Source organism: Neolamprologus brichardi, chromosome 3 (genome assembly GCF_056152115.1).
Source record: "Neolamprologus brichardi isolate AB-2024 chromosome 3, ASM5615211v1, whole genome shotgun sequence".
Taxonomy (NCBI): domain Eukaryota; kingdom Metazoa; phylum Chordata; class Actinopteri; order Cichliformes; family Cichlidae; genus Neolamprologus; species Neolamprologus brichardi.
The window spans coordinates 6,137,501-6,143,076 of record NC_142106.1 but is presented as its reverse complement, the minus strand read 5'-3'; the positions used below and the strand labels follow the sequence as shown (position 1 = coordinate 6,143,076).

The 5,576-nt window shown below is 42.7% G+C and overlaps 1 pseudogene; it reads left to right on the top strand.

The window, feature by feature from the left end:
- The first annotated feature begins 3,867 nt into the window (after positions 1-3,867).
- Positions 3,868-5,078, top strand: LOC148103271 (uncharacterized; annotated as a pseudogene).
- The last annotated feature ends 498 nt before the right edge of the window (positions 5,079-5,576 follow it).

The window sequence follows — 5,576 nt, the reverse complement described above, 5'->3', positions numbered from 1 at the left end:
TTCAGTGCTTCATGAAGCTTCATCTGCCCATCACTAATCACTAATTCACTCATGAGAGGGAAATTACAGTGAGAAGTTAGGCCCTAATTTTGAAAAAACACCCCATGTGTTTTCGTTATGCAGCTGAGTCACGTGACCGCAGAGCAACAAATCACAGCAGAGTCCGGGGAAGGGGGCGGAGCAAGGTGCGTGTGTGCCGTAGATGAGGCAAGCATAGAGAGAGCTGCTTTTCATAAAACGGGACTAAAGCAGTAAACTTACAGGAACATATACCACTACCAACGTTTGGATCGATATCTGCATCGATCTGCACACCCTTGTCTCCTGGATCGTAGCTGAGATCAGCGTGAACCACGTCGGTCTCTGCTCCCTGATCTGTTTCCTTTTTGGAAAGACTTCCAGCTTTGTCACGGAGTTTCTCTCGGTTTGTGGGCTCATCTAAAGGTAAGCACCGAGCTAACTTAAATGTGGGTTCAGTTTATGTTGAGTTTAGCTCTGTTGCGAACAATAGACTGCTTGGTATACACTGGAGTTAGAGAGACTGTAGAGTTTGTGATTGCTTGCAACATTATAATCTGGCGGTTGCTAACTGCGGTCAAGTGAGCCTTCACTTACGAAGTCACAGTCAAGCCAGCCTCACCGCAAATGCTGTTAGGGTCTTCTGTATGGCTTTGTCCCAATTCAGGGTCTGCACGCTTGAAGTACGCGCACTACGAGTACTACGTACGGTGCGTACGAGAAGTGCGGAAGTGAGAGGCTTGTGAAATGGGACGGTCTAGCCTTCGTCGCGCTGTTCACGATGCCTAGCAACCATGATACTACCGCGAGAAACGTTACATACAGCTTTATATATATATATATATATATATATATGTGTATGTATGTATGTATGTATGTATGTATGTATGTGTGTGTGTATATATATACACACATACATACATACAGTGGGGTAAAAAAGTATTTAGTCAGCCACCGATTGTGCAAGTTCTCCCACTTAAAATGATGACAGAGGTCAGTAATTTGCCCCAGAGGTACACTTCAACTGTGAGAGACAGAATGTGAAAAAGAAAATCCATGAATTCACATGGTAGGATTTGTAAAGAATTTATTCGTAAATCAGGGTGGAAAATAAGTATTTGGTCAATAACAAAAATACAACTCAATACTTTGTAACATAACCTTTGTTGGCAATAACAGAGGTCAAACGTTTACTATAGGTCTTTACCAGGTTTGCACACACAGTAGCTGGTATTTTGGCCCATTCCTCCATGCAGATCTTCTCAAGAGCAGTGATGTTTTGGGGCTGTCGCCGAGCAACACGGACTTTCAACTCCCGCCACAGATTTTCTATGGAGTTGAGGTCTGGAGACTGGCTAGGCCACTCCAGGACTTTCAAATGCTTCTTACGGAGCCACTCCTTTGTTGCCCGGGTGGTGTGTTTTGGATCATTGTCATGTTGGAAGACCCAGCCTCGTTTCATCTTCAAAGTTCTCACTGATGGAAGGAGGTTTTGGCTCAAAATCTCACGATACTTGGCCCCATTCATTCTGTCCTTAACACGGATCAGTCGTCCTGTCCCCTTGGCAGAAAAACAGCCCCATAGCATGATGTTTCCACCCCCATGCTTCACAGTAGGTATGGTGTTCTTGGGATGCAACTCAGTATTCTTCTTCCTCCAAACACAACGAGTTGAGTTTATACCAAAAAGTTCTACTTTGGTTTCATCTGACCACATGACATTCTCCCAATCCTCTGCTGTATCATCCATGTGCTCTCTGGCAAACTTCAGACGGGCCTGGACATGCACTGGCTTCAGCAGCGGAACACGTCTGGCACTGCGGGATTTGATTCCCTGCCGTTGTAGTGTGTTACTGATGGTGACCTTTGTTACTTTGGTCCCAGCTCTCTGCAGGTCATTCACCAGGTCCCCCCGTGTGGTTCTGGGATCTTTGCTCACCGTTCTCATGATCATTTTGACCCCACGGGATGAGATCTTGCGTGGAGCCCCAGATCGAGGGAGATTATCAGTGGTCTTGTATGTCTTCCATTTTCTGATGATTGCTCCCACAGTTGATTTTTTCACACCAAGCTGCTTGCCTATTGTAGATTCACTCTTCCCAGTCTGGTGCAGGTCTACAATTCTTTTCCTGGTGTCCTTCGAAAGCTCTTTGGTCTTGGCCATGGCAAAGTTTGGAGTCTGACTGGTTGAGGCTGTGGACAGGTGTCTTTTATACAGATGATGAGGTCAAACAGGTGCCATTCATACAGGTAACGAGTGGGGGACAGAAAAGCTTCTTACAGAAGACGTTACAGGTCTGTGAGAGCCAGGGATTTTCCTTGTTTGAGGTGACCAAATACTTATTTTCCACCCTGATTTACGAATAAATTCTTTACAAATCCTACCATGTGAATTCATGGATTTTTTTTTCACATTCTGTCTCTCACAGTTGAAGTGTTCCTCTGGTGCAAATTACTGACCTCTGTCATCATTTTAAGTGGGGGAACTTGCACAATCAGTGGCTGACTAAATACTTTTTTGCCCCACTGTATATATATTAGGGGTGCAACGATACACAAAATTCACGGTTCGGTTCGATACTTTGGTGTCACGGTTTGATATTTTTTCGATACAAAAAAATGTTCATGCCTCTTTATTAATTTGTCATTTATTAAATTTTCACGGCTCATTCTGCACCACATCTCTGTGCGTTCATCATTTGTTTGAAGCCAGCTCACCTCCTGCAACCACTTTTCCGAGAATTCGCGCTTCTTTTGTGGTTCGGACTCCTTCTGACATTTCTTTGGAGGTGGAGGAACACCAAAGTAATTGCTTAAAGGAGCTTCTTCGACATCTTTAAGAGTTTTAAACAAATGTCTGTCCTCCTCCAGAAAATCTTATGTATGCAAACACGCGTTGCAACTTCTTATCTTGTGCACGTTTTTTATTTTGACAGGGAATGCGCACCTGTGGACCACTTATGTGCAGCCCTGGTTATTTAGCTCGTCATATTGCAGCCACAGAAATTCTTTTGTCCATGAAACCATAAAGCTGCACTTTCTTTTTGCCTTATATTCTGATTTGTCATAACTTTTCCGTTTTGTGGTAAGCTTTTCTTTGGCTGTCACTTCTTCACCCTGACCTGTCTTATTTGGCTCAGCAGAACTAAAATATATATCCTGCTGCTTTGACACACTAAATGACTCGGGTAAAGTTTGTAGCATGCTGCTTGTTGTTTTTGTCTGCTTCCACTTGTCTTTGCACTAGGATGATGTCGGAGTCAATGTGCAGTCATATTCGTTGTGTTCCCACTAGTGCTGTCAGCCTTAATCTGAAATGACGTTAACGCCACAACACGGCAAATCTCCGTTAACGAGCTACCGTGGATCGCCCCGTGTGTGGGGCTGGACGGCCAACACGTTAACGAGCTAACTGCGCTAACACACTAGTTCCCACCCATGTAACTGAGCATACTTTAGTCCATGACGCGCTTACCTTCAGGGTCATACGTCACATGAAAACCAAAATAGTTCCAAACGCCAGATCTGAATGAGGGTGGGGGAGGTTCAATTTGCCATGTTGCAAGGAGAGCTTAACTTCTGTCTCGCTAGCTTGCGCTGCGCTCAGTGAATCTGTGTTCGACTACTCCACCTAGGCTGCACTGTCGAGCGCAGATCCACTGAGCGCTCAACACAGACAGCATCGTCAGAAGGAAAGTTGATAAAATAAATTAAAAATTTTGTATTGTTTGATACATATGCTTACCGAACTGAAAGCACTGTATCGAACGGTTCAATATCGATACGAGTATCGTTGCACCCCTAAAAAAAAAAAAAATATATATATATATATATTTGTGTCCCAGCTGAGTAACAGGAGGAGAAGAGTCTGGTGGTGCAGCAGAGGAACAATTTCAGCCATTTGGACTCAGCTCAGCCACTACAGAGGAAACAATGACTTCAACACAAAAGGTGAGAAAAACATCACAGTTACACTGTTATTGAAATTGTTTGCACAGCTAGTTGGTTTTTAAAAACCCGTTAACAGCAGCTTTATCTTTTGCATCCTGGGCTCCTCCATATATACAGAATCTGCACAACCAAAAACCACAGAAGTTACAAGAAAATACAAAGATCATTTTTTTATCAGCACACATTGAAACAACATTATCATCAGTTGAACTCACAATTTTTTATGAGTAAAAGATTTTCTCAGCTGATCAATATTTCTTCAATAATGTCATTTTAATTAAAACTCCCATTGTAGCCCATCATTGTAATGTGATACTATCACCAGAAGGTGGTGGTAACACACCTACAATGTGTTTTTGTTTACATGTTTGATTCCACCAATGGAGGGAGTTTCAGTTTGTTCCATGACTGCATTTCACTCAATGCCTCTGTTTGTATCTCTGTCACTGCAGGACCAACATGGAGCGAGAAGTCAGCGCTCTCAGGAGGCCGACAAACCTCACAGAAGAAAGGGAGAGAAAACCTACAGCTGTGATGAGTGTGGGAAGTCTTTTACCGAGGCTGGATCCTTAAAAAGACACCAACTAATCCACAGTGGAGTTAAAGCTTACAGCTGTGACTTGTGTGGATAGTCTTTTACCACGGCTGGAGACTTAAAAAGACACCAACTAATCCACAGTGGAGTTAAAGCTTACAGCTGTGACTTGTGTGGAAAGTCTTTTACCACGGCTGGAGAATTAAAACAACACAAACTCATCCACAGTGGATTTAAAGCTTACAGCTGTGACTTGTGTGGAAAGTCTTTTACCACGGCTGGAAACTTAAAAACTCACCAAATCATCCACAGTGGAGTTAAAGCTTACAGCTGTGACTTGTGTGGAAAGTCTTTTACCACGGCTGGAAACTTAAAAACTCACCAAATCATCCACAGTGGATTTAAAGCTTACAGCTGTGACTTGTGTGGAAAGTCTTTTACCAAGGCTGGAAACTTAAAAACTCACCAACTCATCCACAGTGGATTTAAAGCTTACAGCTGTGACTTGTGTGGAAAGTCTTTTACCAAGGCTGGATCCTTAAAAAAAACACCAACTCATCCACACTGGAGTTAAAGCACACAGATGTGAGTTGTGTGGAAAGGCTTTTGCTCAAAATGAACACTTACAGAAGCATCTAGTTACCCACTCTGGAATTAAGGCGTACAGCTGCGACTTTTGTGGAAAAAGGTTCAGTGACAAACACTACCGAAATATTCACCTACGGATTCACACTGGAAATGATGTTTACTGCTGTGATCAGTGTGGGAAACTGTTTACAACAGATGCACAGTTACAAAAACAGCCACACTGAGGAGAGACCTTATAAATGTGACCTGTGTGAGAAGACTTTTAAATCTCCACATCAGCTGAAAAAACACGAACAGATCCACACCAGAAAGTAACTCTACAAGTGCAGTTACTGTGAGGTATGTATTTAGTTTTTTATCTTGTAATTTTAACCTGATTGTTTGAAACAAATATGATCAGTAAACTTATGGAGTTATACTGAATGAACTGTTTGGAAAGATGAAGAATCATTTTCGCTCAGTAAGCTGAGTGTTGTAATGTAAA